This window comes from Sminthopsis crassicaudata, chromosome 3 (assembly GCF_048593235.1).
Source record: "Sminthopsis crassicaudata isolate SCR6 chromosome 3, ASM4859323v1, whole genome shotgun sequence".
Taxonomy (NCBI): Eukaryota; Metazoa; Chordata; class Mammalia; order Dasyuromorphia; family Dasyuridae; genus Sminthopsis; species Sminthopsis crassicaudata.
Genome location: NC_133619.1, coordinates 295963407 through 295981899, shown reverse-complemented (window position 1 = coordinate 295981899; position 18493 = coordinate 295963407).

Sequence of the window (18493 nt, the reverse complement as noted above, 5' to 3'; positions counted from 1 at the left end):
GTTGGTTTTATGAAAAAAGTAAATCTTTAGTTAATTTGATTAGAAAAAGGAAAGAAGAAAATCATATTGTTAGTCTCAAAAAGGAAAAAAGAGAACTTTCCACCCATGAAGAGGAAATTAGAGCAATGATTAGGAGTTATTTTACCCAACTATATGTCAATAAATTTGATAATCTAAGTGAAATGAAGGAATATTTGCAAAAATATATATTGCCCAGGTCAATAGAAGAGTAAATGAATTATTTAAATAGTCCCATGTTAGAAAAAGAAATATAACAAGCTATTAATCTACTCCCTAAAAAAAAATCTCCAGGGCCAGATGGATTTACATGTGATTCTACCAAATATTTAAAAAACAGTTAATTCTAATACTATATAAAGTATGTGAAAAAGTAGGGGAAGAAAGACTCCTATCAAATTCCCTTTATGACATAGATATGGTAGGTAACCCAGGTACTATGAAAACAGAGAAAGAAAACCTATTTCCCTAAAGAATATAGATGCAAAAATCTTTTTTTTTTAAATCTTAATTAAAATATCAGCAAAGAGATTACAGAAAGCCATCCTCAGGATAATACACTATATCCAAATATGATTTATATGGGGAATGAAGAGCTGTTTCAATATTAGACAAACTATTAGCATAATTGACTATATAAATGCTAAACTAACAATAGATGCAGGAAAAGCATTTGATAAAATCCAACATCCATTCCTGATAAAAACACTAGAGAGTAATGGAATAACTGGACTTTTCTTTAAAATTGTAGCACCTATTTAAAACCATAAGCAAGTATCATATGGAAATGGGACAAACTAGAACCATTACTAATAAGATCAGGAATAAAATAAGGTTGTCCACTATCATCATTACTATTCAATATTGTATTAAAAATTTTAGCTTTGGCAATAAGAGAAGAAAGAGATTAAAGGAATTAGAGTAACTGAGGAAATCAAATTATCACTCTTTGCAGATGATATGATGCTATTCTTAGAGTACCCTAGAGAATCAACTAAAGAACTACTAGAAACAATTCACAACTTAACCAAAGTGTTAGGATAGAAAATAAATCCACATGTATCATCAGCATTTTATACATTATCAACAAAGACCAGCAGCAAGAGATACAAAGGGAATTTCCATTCAAACTAACTTGTTGATACTATAAAAGATTTAAGAATCTATCTGCCAAAGGAAACTCAGGAACTATATGAACACAAATACAAAGTATTTTCCACACAAATGAATCTAGATCTAATAAGTTGGAAAAATATCAAATGCTGATGGGTAGCCTAAGTGAAGATAATAAAAATGACAATGCTATTTAAATTAATCTACTTATTTAGTGTCATGCTAATCAAAATTATTTTACAAATCTGGAAAAAAAATAATAACAAATTCATCTGGAAAAATAAAAGATCAAGAATTTCAAAGGAGTTAATTTTTAAAAAAATGCAAGTGAAGGTGGCCTAGCTGTGCCAGACTTAAAATTACATTATTAAGCAGCTGTCAAAAAAACCCATTTGCTACTGGCTAAGAAATTAGAGTTGTCTATCAGTGGAATAGGTTAGATATGCAGGACAAAATGATCAATGACTATAGCAAGCTACTATTTGATAAAGCTGAAGACCCCGCCTTTTGGGATAATTTGCTGGGAAAATTGGAAACTAGTATCGAAGAAACTAGGCATTGACCCACACCTAATATCATATACTAAAATAAGATCTAAATTGGTTCATGATTTTGACATAGTTATAGCATAAGCAAATTAGAAGAACATAGAATAGTTTACCTCTCAGATCTGTAGAGGAGAAAAGATTTTGTGACCAAAGAAGAAATGGAATTCATAATTAAACACCAAATAGATAATTTTGATTATATTAAGTTAAAAATTTTTTGAATAAACAAAGCTAATGTAGATAAGATTAGAAGGGAAATAATAAATTGAGAAAATAGTTTTACATTTAAGGATACTGGTAAAGGCCTCATATATAGAGAACTGGCTCAAGCTTATAGAATTCAATCCATTCTCCAATTGATAAATGGTTAAAGAATATGAACAGACAATTTTCAGATGAAGAAATTAAAACTGTTTTTCATCATATGAAAAAGTGCTCTAAATCATTATTGATCAGAGAAATGCAAATGAAGAGAACGCTGAGATACCATTACACACTTCTCAGATCAGCTAAGATGACAGGAAAAGATAATAAAGAATGTTGGAGGGAATGTGGGAAAACAAACACTGATACTTTGTTGGGGAACTATGAATAGATCCAACTATTCCGGAGAGCAATTGGGACTATGCTCATTATACACAGCAGCAACAAGATTATACGATGATCAATTCTGATGGACCTGACTCTTTCCAACAATAAGAGGACAATTCCAATGATCTTGTGAAGGAGCCATCTACACCTAGAGAGAGGACTGTGGGAACTGAGTGTGGATCACAACATAATATTCTAATTCCTCTTGTTGTTCACTTGTATTTTGTTTTCTTACTCATTTTCTTTCTTTTTTGATCTGACTTTTTTGTGCAGCAAGATAATTGTATAAATATGTTTACCAATATTGTATTTAACTTAAATCCAATGTAGCAGAATAAGTTTTGCCCTCTTTCAGAATCATATTTAGATGGTGATGTAGTTTCTCCTCTTGAAGTTTGTAGTTTAGTGCAAAGACAAAGCACAAAATAAAATAAGGTTTATAATTTGTTTGAATCAAGATTTCCCTTCAGTCATACATTTTGTACCCTGTCTATAGCTGCCCTTCTGTGTAATTCTTTTCATATACTCCCAAAAGTTCATAAGAGGGAACTCAACCAACATGCTGGACATCAATCTTAGATTGTAAAGAAAGTAAAAGAACATTGGTTTTATATTTATTTGGTTCCTCTTTCCAAATGACTTGAGAATTTTCTTTTCCTATCATGTAATTTCATGGCATCCATTATTCTCCTTCTTCAATATGTATATATATATATATATATATATATATATATATATATATATATATATATATATATATATATATCACAATAATCCAAATGATACAGTGATTGCCTTCTCCCATAGCTCAGGATTATGTAAGCCTTTACTAGTGGGATGTATGGAGTATTCTGGAAGATGTAGCACCTATCATGGTAGGATTGCCAAACCCTTTTCAGGGTGCTCATCCACTTCTGGTGTTCATCTTTGCCCAATGCTCACTGTTGACTCCAAGAAGGTATAGCTTGTATAGTAACCAAATGCTGGTGGATCATATCACCAGACAAGCTAAACCAGATTGAGGATAACTGACAGTCCTCACACCTGTTGCCAAGGTAAGGGATGTCTAGCCCAAGCATGTGAAGTTTCACCCCAGTGGATGGGCTGATTAGATAGAACAATTTGTTTTAACAACTATGTGGAGTGCTTAGAGCATGGTCATGTATTGAAAATGCCAAGAACATTCACTGTATAGTAGAACATGACCAGTCATTCTGACTTTTATCTTTGGAACAGAGATGGAGATTCATGACTATGGCTACTCTGAGGAAATTAAAGCCAATTCACAGACCAGAAAATACCCTTGATACTCATAAAACAAAAGACAAAGTGTTTCCCTATTTTCAGGCAGGCTAAATGCTGGACTACTCCAAAAAAGTCTGAATTTGAGATATTATCATTGTTTCCTCATCCTCTTTCTCATAAAGATTTATCTTATATGGAGGAGATCAGAATTCTTCTTCTCATTCAAGACTTTATTAAAAGATTTATTACAAAGGAGCTTTGTTCCTAAAAAAATTAATTTAGGTCTTACTGGAGATTTGAAGCATTTTATGTCTTAATTGCACATCAGAATTGAAGAGCACCAGTCTGTAATAAGCACACATAAGCTGAGTAAAGATTTTTGCAACTAATGGTATCAAAATTAACCTAGGCCTTATTCAATCCATGTCAAACATCAGATTATCAAAGACTTAGAATTGAAACGATATTAGAAGCCTGTTATGTACTCAACAATTCTCTAGCTCAGGGTTCACACCTGTAATTTACACCTTTAAAAGGAGTTTACACCTTTAGACTTCTGAAAAGGAGTTTACACCTTTAAAAGGAGCAAGTTCATTGGTTGTAGGAGTTTCCACAAGCCCCTGTGAGTACCCATAAGCCCATAGGATAAAAGGAGGCAACATTGAGTCTGGAAGAAGGCAGTCTGGATTGGGTCAAGGACAAGACTTCCCAGGAGAACTTCAGGGAAGCTGGAGGAGATTCAGAGCCAGGATTCAGGAAGAAGAGGATTCAAGATTCTACCTTCATGCTAACTAGAGGCTTTGGATTCAGAAGGAGTTAGAGACTGAAGCTGACTGGAGAGATTCTGACAAGAAAAGATTCAAGACTTTGAACTAAAGCCAAGGCTGCCTCCCAAGAAACCTCCTCCCAGAGAAGGATTATAATTGAGAGACAACAGAACATTACATTTTAGCGCCCAATGTGGGGCAAAGACTTTTGCTTATCCTGACTCTGGCTGATTCTGAGCCCTTGAGGGAGCTAGCCCAGACACAACAGAAGCCAATCCCACTCCCATTACAGTTAAATACCAAATATGTTAATACTTGATCCAAGGTTATACAGATAATAAATAGAAGTTACAATTTAAACATAGATTTTTTTCTACTTCCAAACTAGCTCTCTTTATACTCTACCAATGTGTTATCTTTATAGAAATTAAGTTAAGGTGTGGACACATCTACATGCTGATATCAAGCAAAACTCCACTTTTGTTTTATTTTATTTTGTTCTGCTTTTGGTTGAAATAGAGGAAGGAAATGAATGAAAACTTCTTTTCTATTTTCTTGTTAGTATTTTAATTTATATAATTAAAATCTAGAGGCTGTAGGCATAGGCAGGAGTAGAAATACCTTTAGTTGATAAGTCAGTAAATAATCTAATTATTTAACTCTCTTCAAGAAATTATAAGATAGCCATATGTCATTGAAACTTTGCAATAATTTAAAAAGCATTCTTGTATTTCAAATCACTTCAGAACTAAAAGTATTTAAGTTAGCAAAGTACATATTTTTTCAAACTTCTTTAGGAGTAGAGCTAATTAATATGAATTAAAGGATTTTTTTGTTTCTTTGTCTCAACAAACATATTAGGAAAACTGTTTGCCCTTCATTTATTTTAAAAAGAAGTTCTACTTATAATGACACTTTTTCATTTCAGGAAACAAACTGAAAATCAAATCATCCTTTCAAAATTACAGAGAAATTTTATATATTTTGTTACCTATTTTCAGGATTCTGGACAGAAGTTTTTTCCTAAACTGAACAAAAATAGAAAGGCTAAAATATAGTCCTTGGATTCTGAATCTGCATTCATTGAGACCATTAATTCCTCAGAACTATTTCAGTTGTTGGACATACAGTCATTTTTTAAAAAAGTTACATTAACTATTAGGATAATTCCAGTGAAAAGAGGTTTCAGTTTGTTTTATAATCTGCATATGACGTCTGTAAGCACTGCAGAGCATGCAGCTGAATAGTGAAGCTATTAAATTTTCCTACTTGTAATTCAAGTTGAAATTAAAGTCTGTGAAGATGCTCTTTCATTTAGATAAGAACTGTAGACCACAATGGTTCTTTTATCACAAATTAGAGCTGTTTATAAGATCTAAGTATAGATGACCTCTACTCTTGCCAGTACCCTGGCTAACATCCTTGTAGAAAAAGAAAAGTCAGGTGATGATGAAAGGATTTAGCAGAAAATGGAATTTCAGAATCATGCAAAAGCCAAGAGCAATAGAAATTTTAGTGATAGGGAAGAAATCAATTAATTATATATAAATTAATCATTTATTAAATGCTCTATGTATGCTAGGGCTAGAGCTATACAGGCACAAATGAAACTGCCTTTCCTTTGTCAGGGAGGGTTAAAATGATACTGAAATAAAAGGCAGAGACTAGAAAAGAAGAAAATTAGGGCTCAGATGTGGTAAGAATCCAATAGGCATGACAAAAACTGAGCATTGACTGAAATGTGTGTGTGTGTGTGTGTGTGTGTGTGTGTGTGTGTGTGTGTGTGTGTGTGAAAGAGAGAAAGAAACAGAGACAGAGACAAAGAGATAGAGACAAACACAGAGAGACAGAGACAGCAAGAAAGACAAAGTCAAAGAAAGAGAGACCCAGAGAGACAGAGACAGGGAGAGAAAGATTCAGAAAAAGAGAAAGATGCAAAGAGAGAGAAAGAGAAAAAAAGATATAGAGAGAAAAACAGTGTTGTGGAGGTTGAGAGAATATAGATAAGTACAGGTTGAAAGATTATATCAGAGTATGAGTAGAGAATAAATAATGAAACTATTAATGCAGGTTTAAAATCTCTCTGAAACTAATAGTCTTACATCACTGATAATTAATGGCATTTGCCCAGACTTATCTAATTAATATTTGTCTGAAGTGAGACACTCCACATTTATTTTACTATTTACTATGCACCAAACTATAATGATGTTTCTAATGATATTTCTAAGTTAAAAAAAACATAATTCTCTTTTTAAAAAAATTCATTTTAAGTTCTATTTAATAAACATTTGTTTAAATCAAAAACAAAAATGAAGTCCATTGATTGGGAAATGACTAAATAACTTGTGGTATGAGAATGTAATAGAACGTTTCCTTAGTCTAAGAAGTGAAGGATTTGAAGAGTATAGAATACATAGACGTCTTCTATGAACTGATGATAAAGTGAAGTAAAAATAAAAAAAAAACCAAGGGAAAAGACAGTAAGAGCAGCAAAAAATGCAACAATATTTTGAATGTCTAATGAATAAGTTTGTTCCCAATAAAGATCAAAATGAATTTAATTTGCATGCCAGCTGTGAAGTCAGAAGACATACATCTAATGTCTCTTGGATAAAAACTAGCTGTGTAACCCTGAAGAAGGCATTTGTTTTTGAAGTCTATTGCAACTCTAGTTCTATGATGCTATGACCCAAGACTTCTTTCTCTTATCTGAAAAAATAAGGATAATGGGTATAGGCATAATGAATATAATATTGGACTTAGTTGACCAATTGGTTAGTATTGTTATTGTTGTTGTTGTTGTTGTTGTTTTAATTCACTATTATAAGACATGACTCTCTGAGGTTGAAGAAAAGGGAAAGGGAGGAGGTTTATAAATATGTATATTTTTGCATATACATGCATGGATAGGGCAGCTAAGTAGCACAGTGGATAGAACATAGGATTTGGAGTCAAGAGAACTTGAGTTAAAATACAGCATCAGACATTAAGTAACAGTGTGACCAATTCACTTAATTATTGAAATCAGTTTCCTCACCTGCAAAATAGGAATGAAAATGGCACTTACCTTGCAGAGTTGTTATGATGATAAAATAAAATAATAATTGAAGGAGTTTTTTTTCTTTTTTCATTAAGATTTATTTATAGGAGATCTATGCAGATATTTCCCACCTTAGGTCTTTCTACTGGTCCATGAGATAATCCTCTTGAAAAATATAGCTTATCTAATAATAATATCTCAAGATCTATTTTTTGTAAATAGAATTTTTTCCAATTAAAAATAACTATAATTTTCAATATTTACTTTTATAAGATTTTGAATTTCAATTTTTTATTCCTCCTTTCTTCCCTTCTTCCTTCCTAAAAGATGACAAGTAGTCTAGTATGTGCAATCATATGAATAAATTTCCACATTAGTCATGTTGTTAAAGAAGAAAGAACAAAAGGGAAAAAACACAAAAAAGTGAAAATAGTATGCTTCAATCTGATGTCAGACTGCACAATTCTTTTTCTGCATTTGGATAGCATTCTACCAATTTTTTAGAATTGTCTTGGGTCATTGTATTACAGAGATTAGTAAATATTGATCATTACATAACGTTGTTGTTTCTATATATAACATTCTCCTGGTTTTGTTCACCTCACTCAGCATTAATTCACATAAAATTTTCCAGATTTTTCTGAAATCCACCTGCTTAGTATTTCCTACTGAATAATAGTATTCTATTACATTCCCTATATAACAAGTTGTTCAGGCATTCCCCAGTTTATGAGGACACTTAATTTCCAATTTGTTTCTACTAAAAAGAGTGGTTATAAATAATTTTGTATTTGTAGGTTCTTTCCCATCTTTATGAATTCTTTGAGATAGATTCAGTAATTACACTGCTGCATTAAAATGTATGTAAAGTTTCATAATTCTTTGGGCATGGTTCACATTTGTTGGATCTGTTCACAATTCCACAAATAACGTAGAAGTGTTCCAATTTTCTCACATCTTTCCCAATCTTTATCATTTTCCTTTTTTGTTATTTTATCCAATCCTTTAGGCATTAAGTGGCTCCTCTTTGATTTGCATTTCTATAATCAATAGTGATGGATAGAATGTTTTCAAATGACTATCGTCTTGATTTTTTCATCTGAAAACTATTCATATCTTCTTACTATTTATCAATTGGGGATGACTGTTATTCTCATAAATTTGACTCATTTCTCTAAATCTTTGAGAAATAAGCAATTATTGTAAAATTTGTTGCTCATCTTCTTGCTTTCTTCTTAACCTTGATTGCATTGGTTCTGTTTCTTTTTTAAAGTTTATGTAATGAAAATGACTCTTTTGTTATTTCATGATGTTCTCTGTCTCTTTTAGCAGCATAAATCTTTTCTTTCTCCACAGATCTGACAAGTAAATTATCCCTTGTTTTCTTAATAAATAATTATGGTATCACCTTTATGTCTAAATCATGTACCCATTTTGACCTTATTCTGGTATACATTGTCAGATGTTGGACTATGCCTAGGTTTTGCCATAATATTTTCAGTTTTCCCTGCAGTTTTTGTCAGATAGTGAATTCTTATTGAGAAGCTGGAGAGTTTAGGTTTCTTAATCAGTAGAAGACTGTAATCATTTTCTGCTGTATCTTTTACACCTAATCTATTTTATAAAGATCCACAACTTCATTTCTTAGCTAATACAAGATTATTTTGATGATTACTGCTTTATAACATAGTTTTAGATATAGTGTGGTGAGGCTCCTTTCTTTGTAGCTCTTTCATTAATTCCTTTGGTATTTTTGACCTTTTATTCCCCCAGATGATTTTTTTTTATTATTTTTATCTCTATAAAATAAACAATGTTTTGATATTTTGATTGGTATGGCCCAGAAAGAATAAATGTAAATTAGTTAATAAAGAATTTAAATTTTTATTATATTAGCTTGGGTAATGTTGAGCTCATTACCCATGAGCAATTTGATATTTTCTAATATAGTGATGTATAGAATATTTTCAAATGATTATAGTCTTGATTTTTTCATCTGCAAACTATTAATATCTTCTTACTATTTATCAATTGGGGATAACAGTTATTCTTATAAATTTGACTCATTTCTCTAAATCTTTGAAAAAATAAGACATTGTTGTAAAATTGTTGCTCATCTTTTTGCTTTCTTAATTTTGATTGCATTGATTTTGTTCCTTTTTATATATAATTATTCATGTAAACATGTTTTGTAATTGTGTTCATATAGTCCCTGAGTTTGTGTTGGCAAATGGGGTCTCATATTCTAATTTGTTTAAATGACTTTTAATGGAATATCACTTTTTATTTCCTTGCTGAGCTTTGTTGGTAATATAGAAATGCTGATGATTTATGAGATTTTATTTTCTATCCTGCAACTTTGCTAAAGTTGTTAATTGTTTTAAGTAGTTTTACAGTTCATACCCTGGAGCTCTCCAAATATAACATAATATCATCTATAAAGAATGATAGTTTTGTTTCTTCATTTCCTATTCTAATTCTTGCAATTTCTTCTTTTTTATATTGCTAAAACCAGCACTTGGAATACAGTATTAAATGACAGTGTTGATAACGGGCATCACTGTTTCACCTTTGATCTTATTAGGAAGGCTTTTAATGTATCCCCATTACAGATAATGCTTGCTGATTGTTTTAGATAAGTGCTGCTGGTCGTTTTATGGAAAGCCCAATTTATTCCTATATTCTCTAATGTTTTTAATTGAAAGGAACTGTTGTATTTTGTCAAAGGCTTTTTTTGCATCTATTGAAACAATCAAATGATTTCTTTTGGCTTTCTTATTCACATGGTCAATTATGTAAATAGTTTTCCTAATGTTGAACCAGCCTTGCATTCCTAGTATAAATCCCACCTGGTAATAGAATATTATCCTGGTAATAAAATTATGTAATCTCTTTGCTGATATTTCATTTAAAATGTTTGAATTATTATTCATTAAGGAAATTGGTCTATAATTTTCCTTCTCTATTTTGCCTATTTTAGGCATCAATATCAGTACACCTATTTTATGTATCAATACCATCTAAGTGTCATTAAAAACGAATTTGATAGGATTCCTTCTTCATAGGAATATGGAACTATTTTCCCAAATAATTTATAAAATTTGGAATTAATTGTTCTTTAAAGACTTGATAAAAACAAATATATTATTCTCCTTAAATTCTTTCTTGTTTATTTTGTTGTTCAGATTATCTAGTTCTGATAGGAAAGGTTAAGATCACCCACTAGTATAGTTTGGCTGTTTATTGCTTCCTGTAACTTATTTAACTACTGCAAGAATCTGGATACTATACCACTTAGTTCATATATGCTTATAATTGATATTGCTTTACTGTCTTTGGTACCTTTTAGCAAGATGTAGTTTCCTTTCTTGTGTCTTTTAATTGGATCTAATTTTGGCTTTTGCTTTGCTGAGATCAGGATTGCTACTACTGTTTTTTTTTTTAACTTTAACTGATGCATAGGTTCTATTCCAGACTTTTGTCTATACTCTGTGTATGCCTTTCTGCTTCAAATATGTTTTTTTGCAAACAACATATTGTAGGATTCTATTTTTTTAATCCACTCTGCTATTCGTTTTCATTTTATGGGACAGTATACCTCATTCACATTTGCAGTTATGATTACTAACTATGTATTTCCCTTTATACTATCTTCTTCTTCTACTCCATTTATCTTTTTCTCTTTCTTTTCACATTGTCTTTCTTCACCAGTGTTTTGTTTCTAACCACCACCTCCCCCAATCTGCCCTTCTTTCTATCAACTCCCCATCCCATTTCTTTCCCCTTTCCTCACCTACTTCCCTGTAAGATAAGATATATTTCTCAACCTAAATGACTATGTATTTATTCCCTCTTTAAGCCAAATCTGATTAGAGTAAGGGTCAAATAATGTTTACCACTTCCTTTCTTTACTTCTACTGTAAGAGATCCTTCATGCCTCTTCAAGTAATATAATTTACTTTATTCTGCCTCCTCCTTCCCTCTTCTCGTAGCCAATTTCTTTTTTCCACCTTTTAATTAATTTTGTAAACATCATGTGAAAATCAATTTATATTAACACTCCTTCTAACTGTCCTAATATAGTTCTAAATAATCACAAGTATCATTTTCCCATGTATAAATGTAAACAGATTAACCTTATTGAATAACATGTTTTTCTTTCCTGTTTACCTCTTTTCTTCTCTTATAAGACATAATCTTGTAATGCTTTAGCTTTGACTTAGCACTTGCCTCAAAAGAAACCTTATGAAGTGATAGGGTGAACATAAGAGTGAAAGTGGGCAATGACTGACACAGTTCTGTATTTAATGTCAAGAAGGTCTGAGTTGAAAGTCCATTTCTGAAACCAGCTAGATGATCTTTGGGCAAATGAATTGTTTTCTGGACTTTAATTGGTTTTTCATTTGTAAAATGAAGATACTTATATGTAGTGTGTCTATGTATGCTCATCAAAGATACATGCCAATCTCGAAAACAATGTTCAATCTAGAATTCAAATGAAACATGAATTGCCAGGGGGCAGAGCCAAGATGGTAGAGAAGGAACACACGATTTTCTGAGCCTCTCTCATACCCTCACAACCAATTATTAAATTCAGCCTCAAAAATAATGCTTGACTGTGAAAATTCATGAATATTAGAAGTACAACAACTTATCAGCTGAAAATAATCTGGATGTTTGTCAGAAAAGGTTTGTACTGAGGGGCTGGAGCAGATCAGTGCAGGCAAAGATAAAACTAGAGGCTAGCATATTGAGCAGATGGGGCAGGGGTGGGCTCTGTGGTTAGAAAATCTCCAAAGACGACTCTGGCATATGCTAAATGCACTGCTCTGCTTGCAAAACAGCAGAACAGCAGAGAAATTAAAGCCAAAAGTAAATGGTACTCTTAAAAAAAATTGCCAGAACCTACCAAGATCTGGCTACACCCACCCAAAACCGGAATTACTCAGCACAGACCACAGCATAGCTGTGCAACTGCATTTTACAGTTCCAAGGGGCAGACACAAATATGCATTGCAGTGGGGCACAGCCCAGGGCAGCCTCTAATCTGTACAATGGGGGACTTGGACTTAGGCAATAGAACTTCTACAGTGGTACTGTGCTTCCCTGAGCAGACAGTTCCTATCCCTATAGGCCTATTCGCTGGTCAGCTACTAATACCCACAGCCCCACGGTGGGCTTTGGCTTGGGGCAATGACATTTTCTCTGCTCAGTCTCTAGCCCCAGGGCAGTCACTAATCCGAACAGTGGGGTTCTTCACTGGGCACTTCCACAGCTCAGCCAGTGATAACCAGATCTGAATCACATGTGGTGGGGAGTTTTTTTTTTTTTCCCAGAGCACTCCCCTACCTCTCCTGTTTGCAGGACAGCCACTGTCCATACATCTATCCCTGTTTTGCAGAGGAAGGTGGTAACATCTTTGCCCTGAAGGCAGACCCTACAGGCTTTAAAAAGTGAGGAAAAAATTGAAAGGACGACTGATAGCTTCTATACAGAAAGAGAACAGGTTTTCAAACCTGAGGAGACTAATAGCAAACAGTCTCCAGACAATACCCCAAAGGGGGATTTTACCTGGCCCCCATCACATAAAGCTCTCATAGAAGATTATATTAAGAATCTTAAAAGAGAGCTAGAAGAAAAATGGGGAAAGGAAAGAGAAGTTATGCAAGAGAGTAACAACTTCCGGAAATATGAATTGGAAAAGGTAAAGAATTCCCAGGAAATGCAGGGAAAAAGAACTGGTGAATTGCAAAAGTAAAGAAATCTCAAGAAAGTAGAATTTGTGAATTGGGAAAAGAAAATAACTCATTAAATATTAGTGAAATGGGAAACAATTCCATAGGACAAAACAAGTCATTTAAAAACCCAATTAATGAATATTGATGCTAAAATCTTAAATAAGATATTAGCAAAAAGACTTCAGAAAATCATCCCCAGGATAATACACCATGATCAAGTAGGATTTATACCAGGAATGCAGGGCTGGTTCAATATTAGGAAAACTATTGGTATAATTGACCATATTAATAACCAAATTTACAAAAACCATATGATCATCTCAATAGATGCAGAAAAAGCATTTGATAAAATCCAACATCCATTCCTATTAAAAGTACTTGAGAGCCTAGGAATAAAAAACTTTTCCTTAAAATAATCAGTAACATCTACTTAAAACCATCAGTAGACATCATATGTAAAGGGGTTAACCTGGAATCATTCCCAATAAGGCATACAACAAGGCTGCCCACTATCAACATTACTACTTAATATTGTATTCAAAATGCTAGCTTTGGCAAAAAGAGTTAAGGAAGAGATTAAAGGAATTAGAGTAGGTAATGAGGAAACCAAATTATCACTCTTTGCTCATGATATGGTTGTATACTTAGAGAACCCCAGAGATTCTAGTAAAAAGCTATTAGAAATAATCCACACCTTTAGCAAAGTTGCAGGATACAAAATAAATGCACATAAGCCATCATCATTCTTATATATCACTAACAAAATCCAACAGAATTACAAAGAGAAATTCCATTTAAAGTAACTACCAATAGTGTAAAATATTTAGGAATCTATCTGCCAAGGGAAAATCAGAAAGTATATGAGCAAAACTAGAAAACACTTTCCACACAAATAAAGTCAGATTTAATCAATTGGAAAAATATTAAATGCTCTTGGATAAGGTGAGCAAATATAATAAAGATTACAATACCACCTAAACTAATCTATTTATTTAGCGCTATACCAATCAGACTCCCAAAAAACTGTTTTAATGACCTAGAAAAAATAACAACAACATTCATATGGAAAAACAAAATGTGAAGAAGTTCAAGGGAATTAATGAAAAAAAAAAATCAAATGAAGGTGGCCTAGCTGTACCAGATCTAAAATTATATTATAAAGCAGCTGTTACCAAAACCATTTGGTATTGGTTAAGAAATAGACTAGTTGATCAGTGAATAGATTAGTTTCAAAGGACAAAACAGTCAATAACTTTAATAATCTAGTATTTGACAAACCCAAATACTCCAGCTTTTGGAATAAGAACTCAGTGTTTGACAAAAATTGCTGGGAAAATTAGAAATTAGCATGACAGAAACTAGGCACTGACCTACACTTAACACTATACAACAAGACAAGGTCTAAATGGATTCATGATCTAGGCATAAAGAATGAGATTATAAATAAATTAGAGGAACATAGTATAATTTACCTCTCAGACCTGTGGAAAAGGAAGGAATTTATGACCAAAGAAGAACTACAGATCATTATTGGTCACAAAATAGAAAATTTTGATTATATCAAATTGAAAAGTTTTATACAAAGCCAGACATGAGGCCACAATGGATATAGGGCCACGGCCTGGTACCAGGAGCCTCACTCTGTCTTACAATAGCAGTCAGTACTGCAACATAGGCTAGAGAGGAAGCCATTAAATTGTCATTACAGCATAATGACAATGATTGAGTCAAGCTGGGACTTGTAGTACTATTTGTTACTATACCCACGCACCAGACACAGCCCCTATATTCCCCCTGCAGCGGCCGTGACATGTGCAGCATGCACTGTACATCCCTCAGGCCTGTCTATTTTGCATTACTTTACTAGGCTGAGGCCATCAGTTCTCCATCTTCTACATCTTTCCCCCTTCCCCACACCATACACCCTGGCCTGGGAACTCACCTCACCTTGGTATCACCTCACACTCTGTCTCCACCACGTCAGCCCACTGCTGGAAGTGTGTGTTGCTAATGCGAGTTTAGGTTAAACATCACTTCCAGTCTGATTTTGCCATAACCCAGCGGACCACATTAATATCCTCAGTGGCCGCAGGCAATAGTTTGAAAACCCCTGACCTAGATATTAGTCTTAAGGTTTAATGGAGTCAAGTGCACAATAAGAAGCAGCCTATCCTTTAATTAGAGGGAAAGTTCTTCCAAGATTTAACCTAGTACATAAAGCATGACCAAACATAGAAAACAGAGTGGGAATGATACTCTTACCCATTGTGGGTCCAGCAGAGGATGATCAAGGCTAGATTTGGTCTTTAGTAGATATATATCAGGCAGATACTGCTATCAGATATGCTAGATACGAAAATGAATAGAAGGAAGAGAGCAGGTAGAATTGCCATTAGCAAATAAAGTGTTTTCAAAGACCTTAGCCTTTCCCTGAAACAAAGAGCTCTTTTTAACTTCATATGATTTTGGTGAAATTGTGTGGCTATAAATAATATAATATAACAGTCTCAAAATAATTAATGTTAAATGTCACCTAAATGGAAATTGAGAGTTGCACAGTGGTTATAATAGATGACCAACCAAGAATTTCATAGAAGTAGCATAAATCAAAGAAATGTGTGACAGGAAAATTAGGTCAACTGCCCATGTAGCAAGAGTGAGATAAATAATATAAAGCCCATATACTCCACTGGTACCAACCAGAATGTCAAGAAATCTAGAAGAAGTCCCCTAGAATGTTGAATTGACTACCTATGGGTGATTTATGTCATGAAATGAGCAACCATTACACAAAAGATGAAAGGGGATGGATAAATTGAGATTCTTGTAGGAAGAATATACATAGGTCCTTCAAAATCTGAAAGGGAGTAGTATTTCATAGGGGAAACATTCACTCCAAATGGAATAATATATGTAAAATATTTAGCAATATTTTAAATGATGTATAATTGAACTATTAGCATAATATTCATTTTGCAGATGGAAAAAAAAACAGAGGATCAGAGAAATAAAAATTAAATCTTCTTCCTTCAAAACTTCAAAACCACAGCTTGTTTCACCATGTCACAAAGTCTCATTAAGTAGACCTGCACTAGTCTAAGAAATAAGTGAAATTTTATGGATTTAATTTCTATTCAATTATCCAGATTATAATTTAATTGGAAACACATTGCCAGAGGATTGTTGTAGAGGGCGGAACTCTGAAAAGGTGTACTTAAATATAGGACAGAAGGATATTTATAGTTAAGTACCTACTCAATGTGAGATAATGGTTCTCTAAGCACATATTTAATGTGATATAATGATGTAATCAATATGGTTGGCATATATTTAGGGTAATATGGTGATGTAATATCCTACAGTTGTGCATGCTCAGTGTGGTTGTGCATGTTCAGTATGAGGTAGTGATGTAATCTACTGGAGTATTTAAAGGAAGTCTCAGAGACAGAACACTCTCTCATCTCTCAGGCACAGCTCTGGGTCAGAGCTCTCAGCCACAAACACAAGAGAAGATGCCATCTTTAACCAGCCACTTGGCCCTCCTGCCTCCTTCACTCCTCCACTAAAATCAAGGACTCAGGTTAATCCCAAGGTTGTCCAGAGAGCTAGCCCAGACATTACAGATTGTGAAAAAATGGTGGAGCAGTTTGGTAAATTTCAAGCTTTTCCGATTTCCCCCACAAGTAGAACAAATTTGCACCTCAGAGCAAACATAGATTGGTGTAAAATCAAAAACTTGAGGCAGAAAAGGGGTCCTCCAGAGACAACCTAAGAATATCTGAAGAAAGATTTTAGTTTGGGGATTGATTAATGGGTGTGAACATTTCTGGGGGCTATCTGCATAAAAACAGCAAAGGTGGGGGAAGGGGGAGGGGGGGAGAGGTGTGTGTAAACAAGATATTGGAGTAAAGACAGAAACTTGCCCAATCTCTCCTCCAAACTGCTCCAAATTTCTTTAAATAAAGAATAAACAAATTTAGAGCAACAGAATACCCCAAAAGATAAAAATATTACATTTTCCAACTGAAGAAAATTTAGCAGGTCAACAGAAAAGGTCTGTGACATTAGGGTAGGAGTCCTGGAGCAGTGTACCTTGGCTCAGCCCTGGACCCAGCCCCAGCCCCAGCCTCTGCCTGGCCCGATCTCTGAATCATCAGCAGTACTAGTGATTTCCAAACTTCTCATCCCTGAGACACCAAAGAGGAGCTGGAATGTCAGGAGAAAAGAGCTGTGTAACTGGACTGCCAGCACACAACTCCAGTTTTTAATCCTAACAAAGGCCAATCTCAATTCCAGCCCAGATCCTAGCATCAGGCTGGATCTCTGAATCAGCAGTACTGATTAAAGAGCTTGAAAGGGACTTTGAAAATCAAGTAATAAGAGAGATAGAGGAAAAATTAGGAGAAAATTGTGAGAGAGGCAAAAGAAAATACAAAAAGCTAATGAATGAGGAGAAGAATGCTTTAAAAAGGAAAATTGGTCAATTGGGAATGAAATTACAAAAGCTGGTTGAGGAAAATAATTCCTTCAAAATAGAATTGAGCAAATGGAAGCTAATGACTTTATGAGAAATCAAGATACAATAAAGCAAAACCAAAAAATGAAAAAAAATAGGCAAAAATGTAAAATATATCATTGGAAAAACAATTGACCAGGAAAATACATCCATAAGGGATTATTTAAAAATTATTGCTCTACCTGAAAGTCATGATCAAAAAAAAAAAAAAAAAAAAAAAAAGAGCCTGGAAATTATCTTTCAAGAAATTATCAAGGACAACCATCATGATATTCTAGAACTAGAGGGTAAAATAGAAATCAAAAGAATACACAGATCATCTCCTAAAAGAGATTCCAAAATAAATTCTCCTAGGAATATTTTAACCAAATTCTGAAATTCCCAAGTCAACAAGAAAATATTGCAACTACCCAGAAGAAAACAATTCAAATGTGGTAAGCAACATGTGTTGTCAGGACAACACAAGATTTATCAGCTTCTACAATAAAGGACTGAAGGGCTTTGAATATAATATTCTGGGGAGCAATGGAGGTAGGATTGCAACTAAGAATCACCTAGCCAGAAAAAGGGAGTATAATCCTTCAGAGGAAAAGGTTTCATTCAGTGAAACAGAAGATTTTCAAGCATTCATGATTAAATGACCAGAGCTGAATGGAAAATTTGAATTTCAAATACAGGACTCTGGAGAAGTATAAGGAAGTAATCAGGAAAGTGATATCATAAGAGAATTAAGATTTATCTGCTTATATTCTTACATGGGAGGATGATACTTGTAACTCTACTTAGAATGTTCTCAATAGTATGGCAGTTAGAAGGAGCATATATGGACAGAAGGCACAGGTGTGGGTTCAATATGAAGGGATAATATCTTTTTTAAAAAAACAATGAAATTAAGGGGTGACAGAGGAATGAAC